This window comes from Argiope bruennichi, chromosome 1 (genome assembly GCF_947563725.1).
Source record: "Argiope bruennichi chromosome 1, qqArgBrue1.1, whole genome shotgun sequence".
Lineage (NCBI taxonomy): Eukaryota > Metazoa > Arthropoda > Arachnida > Araneae > Araneidae > Argiope > Argiope bruennichi.
The window spans coordinates 32,319,193-32,334,826 of NC_079151.1; the positions used below are offsets into that span (position 1 = coordinate 32,319,193).

General features: G+C 25.7%; 1 protein-coding gene across 2 annotated transcripts in view; it reads right to left on the minus strand.

Moving 5' to 3' along the window:
• The window catches only part of LOC129961578 (uncharacterized), a 40,103-nt gene that overhangs the window by 23,689 nt on the left and 780 nt on the right, over positions 1-15,634 (minus strand). Inside the window, exon 1 of one of the 2 annotated variants that reach the window (XM_056075190.1) lies at positions 12,679-12,768. The exons of the other annotated variant lie outside the window; for it this stretch is intronic. The gene's annotated coding sequence lies outside the window, so the exon portion shown is untranslated. Of the gene's footprint in view, positions 1-12,678; positions 12,769-15,634 lie in introns of those variants that run through there. 2 annotated transcript variants of the gene reach the window in all.

Here is a 15,634-nt window from a genome sequence, read left to right on the forward strand (position 1 = left end):
GCGAAGAAAACAAAATGGTGTCTTTTCCGATGAATTCGATTTGGGGAAGTAGATTTTTTTTTCTGTGATGAAAGGAAATAAAGTAATTTAAAATTAATTGAAAGTATTTTTGGATTTCGGTTCTTGTTTTCCCCTTCGGCAATTTACAACTTGAATTTTCGAAGAGGAAATTTAATTAATTAAATTGTTCTGAAGATATATAGATGATAGAATAATCATTACTGTCCTACCATACTGGCTGATTTTTATATAATAAGGGATGCGGATTCCGATTAATTATTTGTTAACTTAATTGATTGATGCTTATTTATTCAAAAATGTGATAGTTTGAAATATGTCTTAAATAACCAGTATCTTTGAGCTTCAATTCATTAGGTTTTAGAATCCAGACACATAATCTGAGACATGTCAGAAATATCGGACAAAATTGAAGAAAGAGATAATTAAACTAAAAACATTGAATAAATTTAGAAATATTAAAAAAATGTTCAAATTAAAAGAGCAATGTAAGACTAATTTAAAGAAATACAAATAATCAATCTTTTTTTCTATTACTTTTTTATAGAGTAGATATACTTCGCCCACAAAAAAAAAAAAAAAAAAAAAAAAACTATATTGTGCGCATAGTCAAAGTAGGAGAGCAGTATTCTTTGGAGGATGAGATTTTTAAAAAAATTAATCCAATTAATCTTTTTAAAATATAAAGTTCTTATTATGTTGAAAATGCAAAAATTGGGGGTCCTTTCTTACAACTTCAATATAAACAGTAAAAAAATCATTGCATTCTTCAGAAAGTTAATTAATTTCTTCAAAAAATGAAAATTGCCAATAAAAGAAGAGAATGTTGCTAATGCCAATATTTTGAAAATATAGAAAATAATCGTCAACTAAAATTGATGTACGAATTTTTCTTTTATTTTATCAAATATTTTTTTTTACGTTGAAAAAAAATTCTTCATTTAAGAAAAAATGAAATATTTTATTATTTTGAATAATTCATCAGGAAGCAGAAGCAAAAGTAGAAATTAATTTTAAAAATGTTTGTTGATAATATAAACAAAAACAAGACAAAAAATAAAACTGAAATAAAATAAATGAAAGATTCAATAAAGAATTTATACCGGGAAGTTATAACGAAAATCCTATTAATGTGTTTCATTATAATCGGAAAATAGCAGGAAAAGTAATAAATGATAAATAAAGAAATTAAAAGTAATGTAAATATTATACGAGAAAAGATTCGCATCATTACTGAACTGGGTCTCCGATTTTAGTATTTCAAATAAATATTTACTTTTCGAAGGTTTTTATTTTTAGAAAATATTTTTTTATGAAACTAGAAAGAAACTGTTTTTAATTTTTAAAACTTTAAAGATTTTTATAGAATATTATTCCAGATATATTTAATAAAAATAGAAACATGTCGTAAAAGAATCTAGGCCAACATCATTTGGTCTGCTGATTTATCACTTCAAAGTAAGAATTTGATTCTTTGAAAGTGGCATCATCTATATTTGTCTTTTTATTCACAACTCTGCTACACGGCATTTGTTACGGATAATTTGTTTCCATTATTGCAGTTGATTTATTACGTTTTACTTTCAAATGATATTTAACCCAGTTCTAGACTCAATTTATTTATTTTGAAGTTATATTCAATAAAAATTTTCATAATCAATATTTTCTACAGTATAATATGTAAGTTACAGGTAAAATCTTATTTACGTTAAACAGTCTCAAGAACTTTTAAATTGATATTCATTTACTCATTTAAATTAGTTAAATATTCAACGTAAACTTTTATTTTAACTTTTTAAAAGGCTAAAAAAATCTTGACAAATAGAAATTTTATTTTTATTTTATCTGAAGTTTTTTTTTAATACTTTTGCTTGCCTTTCTATACATTTTGGGATTTCCGATTTTCCAAAATATACATTTCAATAATTAGCATTCGCAAAATTTTATTTATTCATTACATATCCTTTCATTTAATTAATTCACTTCACTTCCAATAATATAATTTCACTTAATTTCGCATTCATTTTCCCTCTAACATAATACTTGTAGCATATTGACAATAGAAATTAAGTATGCGAAAACACATAATGTGTTCGATTCTTTTTAATCACTACTTACAAAACAAAACTTGACACCAACATTTTACAATTATTAGATACTCTTATGTATCCTGATGGAAAGCTAAGCATTAAATTCCATTAAAATATTACGATAAATGTATTCAAAATACACCATCTATTTGTTCATGTTTTAGATAGCACGTGTTCGTAGCATATTCGTACCAATAAATCTAAAAGAATATTATATTACTCTTACTGTTAACAGTAAAACAAATTCCAAACTGCAAATATTATAACATTACACTAAACTGAAACTCTCTCGTGAAATTAAATGAGTATTTTGGTTAGCCCAACACATTTAACGTATTATTTTAATGGAATCAACATTAAGCTGTTCTCGAAACGGCTACGTTTCGAATAATCTCATGCATTATTCATAACATTATTAAGCCTCGTTCGAAATACCCCACACAATTCAGCCTACGCAGGGAATTGTAGTATTCACCATCTGCTTTACTTTCATTTAATTTGATACACAAATTCCAAAACAGTTCTCTCTTACGCATTCTTTTGTATCGATCATCACTGTATTATATATATCTTTCTTACGTGGGCCGATTTCGAGTTTCTCTTATCGATATAATATGCATATCACGTGGTAATGGTTATCAAATCAGCGAAGAAATCGCAAAATGTTTTAGCTAGATAATTTGGAACCCAGATACGATTTATTTACGCAAACCTATTTTTATCTTTTATATAAAAATTTAATAAAAAGATATCTGCAGAATATGCATTTTTTTATTATGTTGTGTATTCTGATATATTAAAAAGAGTAATCTGCCAAATGTATGTTGAAAAATCTCATTTTGTATTCTAGTATTAATTTTGTATTCTAGAATTAATTTTATATTCTAGAATTCTTTATTTACAGAACCCATGTTTTGCATTCATTAATTGCTCTTTTAATAGAATTGTTGCAGCATTCTGGAAAATAATTTATCATCAGTAAGAATCACAAAGATATATTGTTTTTTTACTAAAACAAAGTTGTTTTTACTAAATTTTAAATTTATTTCCCACAACAGTATTTATCTAATTTGTATTCAGCTAATTACTCTCTTTAAAACGAAATTTTATTGTTTTAAAAATGCACAAAAACAGTGTTTAAAGCAATTTGTTAAAGTAGAAGTTTTGCCTGTAAAAATTTCACATTACTGACTATTAAACATAAATATATCTTTTTTTTTATTCTGTGATGAACAACTTTTCAATCTTCTATTTTCATAACCTATTTTTAAGTTTCCTGAAATAAATGCTCAAATTTTTCGATTAATAGTTACTTAGAATGAATTCGGAGATGAATAGAATTCTAGTAATTATACTTAACATGAAACTGAAATATTAATTAAGCTTGCTTGAAATATTAAAGAATTAATACCATGTTACATATACAAAAAGAAAAAAAAAATTGAAAGCAAAAATTAGTTTCCTAAATTTTCAATTTTTTTTAACAAATTTTTATGTATTTATACAATTTATTATCTTGTTCTGAAAATAACTCTTGAAATAAGTTTTTTTAATCTGTAAATACAAAAGAGGCATTGTTTTTATGATGCATTAAATGAATTATATGAAATAAATTGATTACCGTCTCAATATATAAATTTTATTGATACTATGTTATTATAAGTATAGATTTGAATTCCTGAATAGTTTTTAATAGAAATAATTAAGTAATAAATATTGTTAATAATTTAGACAAACAGAATAAATTTTTCATATCTCTTCTAATACCAGTATAATATTATTTTGCTTATAATCATATTATTGAATAATGCACTGTAATGATATTTCTTTTTAAAGAGTAATTTATATTCAATTCTATACTCCAACATCGTACAAAATACTTACTATTTAAGTGTGCCTAATTAAACAATGAAGTCGTTAGTGAACCAAGCATTCTATATTTTTTCGAATCATTCGGTGTAAAGAAAACGAAATGTAATTCTCAATATAACGGATAGTTATAGGAACAATTATTTTAAAAGCTTCTATTTCACAAAAAAACGATGATAATATATTTTAAATAGTGAAAATAATTTCTCAATACATACATATATATAATATAATTTTTTTCAAAGTAATGCGGACACACTCCCAAAATTTGAATTGATAAAAATTCTGCAGAAACCAGACTTCCGTCTCTATCACACAAATAATAAAAGTAAAAAAAAATTGACTTTCCATTGAAATGAAAACTTTAAATTTCATCTAAAGTTCAAGTTTATAAAAAATATGTAGCATCATCCACGTGTTGACGGTAAATTCCAGAGAAACCGTTCCACTCTGGGAGTTCTCATTCAAGGACTCGTCTGCGACCATGACACTGACCGTTTAACTGTGTTATGAGGGTTGGTCATGGTTACACTTCTTCACTTGTTGGATTCACCTAATATTCCACGTTCTGCTTCGGTACTCACTCGAGAGATATTTATTTAGATGTTTTGACAGAACAAAAAAAGATAAGTAGGAAAGAAACAAATATTTTAAGTCATTTCGGTTATCAATCAAAAGTCATTCTATAGTTTTTAATAATTTTACTGCAAATACAACCTAGGACGTGAATTTCAGCTCGATGAATTGTTTTACAATCGGGCGGGTCCCTTTAAATAGATTTACAATAAATTAAAAAATTACTTAATTAAAATTGTAAAAAAATTCAAGCAAATGAATAGTTTTGAATAAATTTTTCAAACAATGAATATAACTTTTTATATTATACCTATCACTTTTCATATAAAAATTATACTGAAAACAGAATGTTCCACGTTTGAATCCTTTTAGTTAGACTTGGTAGACATTATAAATTCAAGGATGTTTTAGATTTAAAAATGCTAAATGGGGGAAAATAAAATTTTGACCACTGACAAAAGCAAGCTTCAAAACTTCCACATATTTTTTTTAAAGTTTTAAAAAGTATATTAAATATGAATAAAAAACTATACAATGTATTTCAAGAATTGTGCTTTGAATAGCACAAAAAAATAAGAATAAGTCATCTGTGTACGTTCTTATTTTCTTACATAGGAAACAACGAATTTGATACCTTTTTACTAGAGTTGAAAAGTATAAGAACAGACAATTACGAAGAACAAAATTATTATTGTTCAGAAAAGAAATAAACCAATACTATTCTTTTCTTTCTGTTCTGGAATAGAGGTAAATTTCCCGAAACATTTTATTAAAAGACAAAATTGAATTCTCCCCTTTGTCATCTTTTAATCCTTGTTAATTACGAAGAATAAAATTATTATTCTTCAGAAAAGAAATAAAACAATAACATTTCTTTTTCTGCTTTGAAATAGAAGAAAATTCCACGAAATATTCTACTGAAAAGCAAAATCAAATTCTTCTATTTGTCACTTTTTAATCATTATGAAGATCTCATTTATTTATCAGCAAGGGCAAAGTTATTTTTTTTATTTTCCTATTGAGCAAATTAGTATATGCCAAAATACAACAGAAATCATTAGAAATATGTATCAACTTACAAATACAAAGTGGCTTTCGTGAGACACTTTAAGGCTCATTTAGCACAGTTACACCCTTTAAAAATTGGACTAACGAAGTAGTGCCAAGCGCAGTCCTACTTCCAACCTGCTTTCAACAAATGATAAAGGAGGAAAATTTATCACGTGCGAAATGACAAACGATACGTCCAGGACAAGGTAAGCCAGAAGTCCTGTTCGACAAGTTCAAGAGCACAAACATCCTTTGTTTGTTCATCAACTCCAACTGTTGCAGTGGCTTTTTTTTATTTTTATTATTCCTCCTTCTATGAGAGGGAATAAATCATCGTCCACTAAGTAGTGTTTCATCTTGAACTAGATTCTGAAGTGAGAAATGTGGGCAATGCGGTTAATGGCACGATCTGCCATCCTGTTAGACGAGGCAGAAGGTATCCCTCTTCTGTGAGCACGGATTCAATCGACCACTTTTTAATCGATCTCGGGTCACCTGGGATGATCCAGTGGCTCTTAATGGGGCTTTTAATAGAAGTGGGTCAGGATTAGTTAAGAGAAAGAAATAATAAATGATGGGTTGCTTTGGATTTGGGTAATTATTTGACAGGATGTGTGAATGATGGGTTGGAACTCTTAAATTAAAAACTTTGACGTTAAAAGAAAAAGTAGAGTAGTAAGTAAGCTTAAATTACATGAAAGTACGTTGATTGCTTTAGTCTAAGTTTTATCCTTTTTCCTGGGTAAATTCAACAACTAATACAAGATATTGAGCCGTATTGTTCAGATAAACAGTAATATCTCTTAAATACTTTGTCTTTATACGGAGTCAAAAACATCATTATTGTCAATATTTTTCAAAAAATGGGTATTGACAGTTGGAAAGCTAGCCATTTAACAAACAAATTTAATAACATTTGTTTACGATTAATCAACGTATTCAAAAAATAAGGTTTCAATGACATTTTTTATTGTCAATTTTAAGAACTATTATTTAAAAAACACTTTTTCAGAATCCATGACAAGTAAACATTTGTTCTATATGTCCGTAAGTCTTTGTTTTTTTTTAAAATTTGTTTCCGTGTGTTTGTCTATTCCATAAAGTTTGAAGTAGTGAAGCAGAAAGTTTCAGTTCCTTCAATCACATAAACTTGGTTTTATAATTTTATTTATAATTTTTATAATCATTTCTTCATCTTTTTTCTATGCAAATTTCAAGATACTTCAATTTATCTATAAAACTAAATAAATTCAAAAAAGAAGAGGATTATTTTGTCTTAAAGCTAAGCATAATTTCTAATGGGACTGTTATTTACTTTTACTCGCCTATAATATTTATTTATATTATTTGAAATTAATAAAAAACTTTGATCGAAAAAAACGTAATTTCAAATTGAAAAAGCAGTTTTATTTTAAAATTTTAGAAAAAAATATTTAATGTAAAATTTAAAGGAAAAATTTAAATATAATTTGTGTTCAGAACACAACTACAGATGAAACTATAAAAAAGAACAGCAAATGATTCAATAACAACATATTTCACTATTTATAGACTTTTTAAAAACTGCTATAAATAATTTAACCACTTTCAATCGAACTTATTATGTATTAGGAATTGAAATAATATTTTCTTTAAATCATAACATTTAGTAACTCTAGCTTTGTCAAATGTTTTTGTCATTTTTATTGAAAACGATTAGTTTGTGTTCGACAATTGATATTTCTTAATATCTACATCAAGTTTTTTTAAAAATATTCGATTATTTACTCAAAAGAAAATTCCACAAACGCACTCTTTCCTTGAACTTCAAAATAAGCGGTAAATGAACACGAGACCTTGATTAACGCTTGCGTGACTCACAAGGTAAGAGGATACAAAGCGAAAAAACATGACCCAGATCTTTAACTTATCAGCATATTTAATCAAATTTACACTATAATCGGAGCTGAAGATTCCACCAATCTCTTAACAAAACAGTAGGATGTGACTGAAATGTTTAAAAATGTAAAAAAATTATTCTGAAAAAAGGGTTTACATTTTCATTGTTGGTTTTTAATCCACTAATCTAAATAAAATCCTCTTAATATTCACTTTGCATACATAATAAAAGCATACTTAGAAAAGTAAGTGATATTTTAGATTATTCAGAAAGCGAATGTTCAGTTTGTTTCACGTACAATTTGTTAAAATTTAATGTGTGAGAAACAAAAGGAGTAGCACCAATGCAACAATTTAATCTTGAAAAAAAATTAATTAGGCTTCAGAGAGTCATGCTTGCAAGTTTAGAATTGCAAGCTTAGATTACGGCATTAAAAGAGAAAAAAGAAAAATTAAGTTCCATAATTTTTTACTCAGAATAATTCTGAAAGAAATGTTACGTTTCCGATGCAAGTAAGATAATTTTCGAAAATTTGTTACTGCTCGAACATCTGGTTGATTTTTAATAGTGAAATTAAATGAAAAATCATTTGAAAATCTTTAAGTTTTAGCTAATTCGAAAAGATATTATGGTAAGTTTTTATCATACATACTTAGTTCGAATATCTAAATTTATTATTATTTAAATTTTTATTTAAAAGACTTGCAAATATTAGTTTTTCGAACTACGAAGAAAACAACAGAATTAAAAATTGACTATCATCATAAATTTAAATTAAATATTAAAATTTTGAAAAAAATGTACTGCATAGTGCAATGTACAATTAAATGATTAATAGATGTTCCCTTCTATTAATATTGCATCAAGATTGTGAATCAGATAAATCAATTCATACTTTATTTAAAAAACTTTGTTATATCAAAAAATATTAAAAACATTAAAAGGTTGAAGCATATTATTTCTAGGGGAAAACTATTTTGAATCTTATCAGAAATAATTTATCATGTGATAATGCGTTATTTATCTGAAATAAAGTTCTTGCTTTCATGTGTTCCATTTTTAATTAGTTATTGTTCTGAAAACAATGTGCTTAAAATTTATGGATCATTTTCTAATACGAATTTTATCAAAGCGATAAAATACAATAGGAATAATTACAGCGACAGTCAGAATAAAATTCTAATCGGAAATTAACTCCAACTTAGATGCATGGTTAGTATTCTAAGCAAAATTAACTATATTAAATAAGATATAAAATATTTTTAAACTGATAAACGTTTTATATAACTAAGTATAACTCACAATAAGCTTCTACTAATTGTATCAGATTCTTCTAGTATTATTTAAGGCAATTTCCTTAAATATTTCATATTTCTGAAATAATACTATTTTGAATCAAATTAGACATCTTCATCTTCAGAACCATGATGCTTGATTTTGGTATGTTCATAACAAATACTTTCTGAAGCATCTGTTCAAAATTTGTTAAATTTACTCGCGAACATTGCATATACGCACAAATTATTCATCAACCGAAACGTGACGCAAATGATTTTCCTGAAGTATTGATTTAAACAATAGAATAAAATATGCAAAGAACTAAATGAATTAAATTCAACAGATGGTAGGTAGTATTTTGTTCTCAAAAGCAACAAAATGAGAGTGCAGTTTCATGCGAGCTGTATTTCCTTCGTAGAACAACAAATTATCCAACAACTGAATTAAAATTGATTGTTAAAATACAAAATTATCCTAATGTATTTGTAACAGCCAGCGATGGTAAATTCAAATAAGAATTTAAAATAGAATTATTATTCGTTTAGAGCTTCATCTACGCATTTCAAATGAAATATGATTTTAATTATGTTCTTGTTCTTCAGAAGAGATGGTATTAAATTCAGAAGAATTTTTCATTTTTATTTATAAGATCACCTCGATGAATTATAATAATGCAATTCAATAAAGATATTGCATAATGCAAATTGGAAATTTTATAAAAAATTAATGTTTATTTTCTTCAAAATGATGTACTTGATTATAAATATTCTTGCGATAATTTTAACTATACCACAGAAAAATCGACAATCAGAACAATCTTGGGAAAATTTTAATATTTAAAATCACATTAAAAAATGCTTACTTAAAAAGAAAAGATTCTGCATTTAAGTACTTGCAGATGCTAAATAATGAATTTGAAATCTGTTTCCTCAGACATTCGTTTATATAAGATATAACATTCTTATAACATAAGATTATGCATAAATTAAAAATTATTTTCTTAACAATAGCTCAATTATCATGCATTATTGCTAGCTGCAAAATAAAATTATTTTTTACCTACAAACATTTTTAATCAGATACGAAATTACTTATTTTATGCGCATTACCTATCTAAACTTTAAGTCTGAAATAAATAATTTAAATGTCGGAAATAATGTATAAATATTAATACATAGAATTTATTATATTGAATATATTTAAATATATATTTTATGACACAGAATAATTCAAAAATTCCCAATAAAATCTAAACTATTATGCTTCATATTGCTTATAAATAATTTCTGTAACTTCTACACCCATTTTTATTTTATAACTTAAATTCATAAAATAAGTACGATGTCAAGTCTAACAAAAATCGTATAACTGGCATCAATCCCATTTGTTAAGAACTGTTATTCCAATTATATTATTCTTAGAATTTAAATCAAATAAAATATGATCTAAAATGTGTAATTTATAGTGTCTTAAATAGGTTTTCATTAAAAAAATAATAAATTGTAATAATCTCTCTCTTTTTTTTAATTTGAAAGGGATATATAATACTTGACATTTATAAGAACATTTATTCAAATTTTTGTCCTTAAGCTGTAAGCTTATACGATACAAAATGAAAAAGGCATGTATTACAAATAAAAATTGAATTGAAATTAAAATAATTAATAATATTTTATAAATTATAATGTTATTTAGCATTAGAGTTGAAACTTTATTATCCTGCTCAAAAAGGATTGCTAATGTTTGGTAATAAAAAAAGAAAAGAAGGAAATACTAATTATATCTTATTACTTGTATCATATATTGAGATAAATTTATGTTGGTATATAATGCGTTTCACGCGACAAATTATGTAAGACAAAATTAGCAAGTACCGAAGAGAATCGAACCTCCAAGTCTCCCTTTAGATATATTGCAGCAACCATTCCTTTCAATGCATAAAGGTTTTACTTCTCGGTATTTATGGATAGAATGCCAACTTAAAGATGTTATCATAATAAAAAAATCTTTTGAAACATCTTTAACCATTAAAACATAATAAAACTGAAAAAAATCTCATATTTATTTTTCCTCAGTCTTACCAAAGTTATTAAAATATTTGCATTAAATATTCAGAATCCTGCCAGCTTGTTACGTGCAGATATATAAAGAAAAATATCGTTACAAAGCTCTGTTTAAAACTAATTTTGACAAAAAAAAATAATTAAAATCAAAACTTGCACAGAAATAAAATTGGTGTTATTAAAAACCTATTTTTTTTTAATTTCAAAGAAGTATAAATATATTTTTCACATGATAAAATGCTATATAAACTTATTGATGGAAAGTGTTAACATTTTGACTCATTAAAAATCTAATTTAAAGTTTTAGAACACTTTTCTTAGTATATCTTTTACTGAGTAAGAATTAATTGCATGCCTTTTCAAAGTATTGTAAGAGTTGCTTCAACTGTTTTAGTACATTCTGAAGAATCATTTTGAAATGATTCATCTCAACTCACTATTCTGCAAGCTGTCAATTAAAATAAAAATTCTTTTCCTTTTAGTCAATATAATAAACAAGTTACATAGAAAAAAACACAAAGGAAATTTTGACTTATTGAACCAAAAATATGCATAAAAAATAACGAATTATAAACATTTATAACAATAAAATTAACGATCACAGGGGTCTAATCAATTTAGAATCTCAGCAATACTAATTACCCGGGCTTCATGCATTTCCCTCGCTAAGCCCTATAAATTGTGAAACAAACATCCACCTAACGGTATTAAAACCACCAAGTATACTTTATAATTAATCGCTTGTAATTAATTTCGAAAAAAATGCGAATTAAAATTGTATGTCGTTACATTATGAATTAACGAATTAACAGTTAACATTATGAATCAGATAACGAAAATTAACCGATCAATTATAGAAAGAAAAATATAAATTAAATTGCAGAAACATTTTTATCAATTAAAAAATTTCTACTAGATATGAAAACCAAGCTAAATACTAATTGAAAGAGCAAATTAATAAAACGCAGCAATCTAAAAAAATTGTTTGTTTTTTTAAAATACAATAAAATAATGCATTTATTATTATTGTAAATATGATCACAACATTCTACATATTCGTCTTTATTCTAATGATAATTTTCTTAATTTTATTTTTTTAAACAGAATTCAACAATAGATAATTTTTAAGCTTTCCTGTCCTTGACATTAAATAAGCGGAAAAGTTAAGCTGCAGAAAAAGGAAATTTCAAAATGGTCGTAATTTCGTTCCATTGTCGTTATTGTTAAAGCAATTATCATAAGTTATTTTGTTAGGATTAGTCACAGAATCTAGCTTTGACGGATTTATAAGGTTTAAACAAGAAGTAACTTAATTAAAATTTACTTTCATGTATAACTGGAAATATTCATTTGGAAGACTTCGGGATACTAATTTTGATTAAACTGATAGAGGAATTATTTTTTTAGAATTAATTTCATTTCTTTTAACGATTAATTTAAGAAAATAAACAATTAAATTTATGAAAGAATTTATTAAAGCAAGGGGGAAAAGAAGGAAGGAAGTGGTAATAAATATTAAGCAATCGATCTGATTAATTCATAGCTTCATTATTTATTATTTTTTTCCTCGACCTTATATAAATTTTTAAACAATACAAAACATGTCACCAAAAATCTATTGCGTCATTCCATTATCCTAGGTTCAAACATTTTTAAAACTAAATGAACTATTATTATATGCTACCCGATAACAGCATGAGACAATTTAAATCTCTAATAATAAAATATAAACATATTTGCCAGGGATCGAAGGATACAGCAGAAAATAGTCTGACTTTCAATCCACAGAACAAGTCATTGCAGGGTTAAAACCTCTTGGACCGCATAATGCGAAACTATAGTAGTTCCTCCTCACCTTTTCCGCCAATACTTCCTAATGACTATCCAAAGGCAGAGGCAGCGGCAGGTGTCTGTTACACACGCATTCCCATCCTTGACTGAGAAGAAATACACCTTAGACCTTTGCTCATAGGGGTCTCAAAGTGGGTCAGACCAGCCCTGCACACGCCACTGACTCCCGCTTTCCAACAATCATGCATTAACACGCCTTTCCAAGAGACGAGAATTTTTTTGTTGTTGTTGTTGATTTTATACCTCTAGACGTCGAGGGTGCCCGCATCTTTGATTCTTAACCATGTTAACTAGATAGTTAATGGTGCTAGTTCAATGTGCTAGTTAAGGCAAGCATTTACATATCAAATTTGTGACACTATAAATGGCAATATTGGCTATAATTCCTAGTTAAGACTTTTGCTGAGTGAGGGATAACAAGGTTCGAATCCTTTCCTTCTTTCATACAGGAAATTTATGCTAGATTTTTTTAAAAATATTTATGTGAAATGATTATGTAAGGAAAGTTCAACGCATATTCGTTTTTTAATGAGAAGAAATCTTATCAAATATTACTTATTAATTCTATATGTAATTAGTTAACATTTACCAAATCTTGTTGCTTGATATTGCCTTGAATCTACAAATCTAATTCTCGTAGACGAAAACTGAGGTAAAATTGAAGTAAACCTCCTCTGCCGAATATTTACTGAATGATCCTATAACTAACATCTTTATTTCCAAGTTTGATTACAATTTATATAACTATTTATTTGTTTGTTAAAAATATATATAATTAATAACATTTAAGAAAGACTAAATAAAGATTATTCACATTTCTCTTGTAAAAAGAAGCAAATAATGTTTTTCAATTAAAACAATTTTTTATATTAATTTTCTTTAATTTCCTGATCAGTCTAAATACGAAAAGTTAAATTTCAAACATTTCAAATTTTTATACAAAAATATTAAAGAATTAATTTTGGTTCAAGCTTGGATTAAATTTTGAACGATTGCATTATTATAGAAAATGTTTACTTTTTCTATAAGCTCTATTTTTTTTCTTTTTTTTATGCACGAAACTGATTCTGATTCTATCACGAAGAATATTTATTTTTAATCATAAAAAATCCAATAAATTTGACCTGCTGGTTGATTCAAAATAATTCCAACAAAGCATTTGAATCCAAAATTTAATTCCTTCCTTTAAGATTACACATTTCCTACAAGGCATTTTTTAAGATTTTAAAAACAATTCGATCAATTCTCTTAGTTTACTAGAGTAATAAATTAGCATTCTACAAAACGCATCCTGAAAGGGAAATTTGTACAACTTACACATAGAAAACACTTTTTAATAAAAAAAAATAATTTTTGATTATAAATAAAAACAATAAGAGATATTTTCCAAAATTAATAATGCTTTTTTTTCAATATTATTGCAATATACTGAAGTATTTCGAAGATTAAATTTTTAAAAGCAAGAAAATACTCAGTATGAATTTCACTGATATAATCCCTTCATAAAATATAGCAATATAGGATCCCTTATAGTAACGAAACTATAATGAATTTCTTAAAATTATAAAATTTAAATGTTGCATATCCATTCTTTTCAGAATTAAATACAATTTCATTCTTTTTTTTTGTTGTTGTTGTTATTTAATTCAAATCCTTTCATAAATTAAGGCATGCAACAGAAAAACTTTTGTCTCTTACTATACAAAGAAATACACTGTTTGAAATTTAATAAACAATTTTAATTGATCATTTATATTATTATTTTGATTAATATCAATTAATTATTAACTGTTTCATTAATATTGAAATAATTATCATTTTTGAAACATTTCAGTTATTTGTTAATTATTGGTATTGTTATTAAATCACATATGTTGATTGTGGAAAATTGAATTTTAATGAGGTCATGCAATAAAGTCATTTAATTTTAAAAATAAATCATTAGTTTTTTAATTGAATCAAAAATAACTCTTCAAAACTACTATGAAACTGAATTATTCTTTTTGCATGTTTCTTGAATTATGAAGTTTTTACATAATACAGGCTATATTTTATTCCAACTTTTTGGAGTAGCGCTTTTATATCATTAATGTGAACGTAAATTTGCATTTATTCTGATAAAAAATAGTAATTGGAAATAATGCTCTCTTGCTACAAGGCATTTTATAATTATTTATTTTTGACTCGTAAAAATAAATAATTAAAAAATTACGAATACCTCGGAGATATATTTTTAAAATTATCCTGAGTAATATTTTTTTCCGCTGTGTAATTATATCACAATACTTATTATTATTATTTTTTTTGAAAATAACAAATATTCTAATTCATAATTATTGCACTTAGCCAATAATTAAAATAAACCTACTATAATAAAATTTTGAAAACGATTTTATATGAGCCTCAAATATTGGCCATATTTTTTATATATTAGTTTTATACATTATTTTATCCACTATAAAAAGAACGTGGAACTCTTAATTCCTAGAAAATTTGATATTATTTGAATTTTATAAACTATCTCTGAAAAACTGAATGTCGTGGATTTTATGATAATCCCTGAAAAGGCTTGTAGGCGAATAAAAAAATACAGAACAAAAAAAAAATCGTTCTATCCCAAGATACTGTTACTTTTAATGAGATAAAATCTCTGCAGATAATTTTTTCCTTCGCCATTTTTCTCTTGGATTTCACACTTAAAATGTTATTAGCCTAGTCTATTTCGATAATCAATAAAGGCATAATCTGACTCGTAATTTGTTCCTAGAATTAAAAGTTGCTCACAGATAAATTACTGGATTTTTCTTATTCACAAAATGATTTTGTGGATAGTTTTAAAATTAAATGTTAAAGGGTAATGTTCCAATTAATCTAAATTGTATTTCTTACACAATTACATTTCCAAAAGAAATCTTCAATTTGCCCTTCAAAGAAGTGAGTGTTTCAACTGCAGACATCCA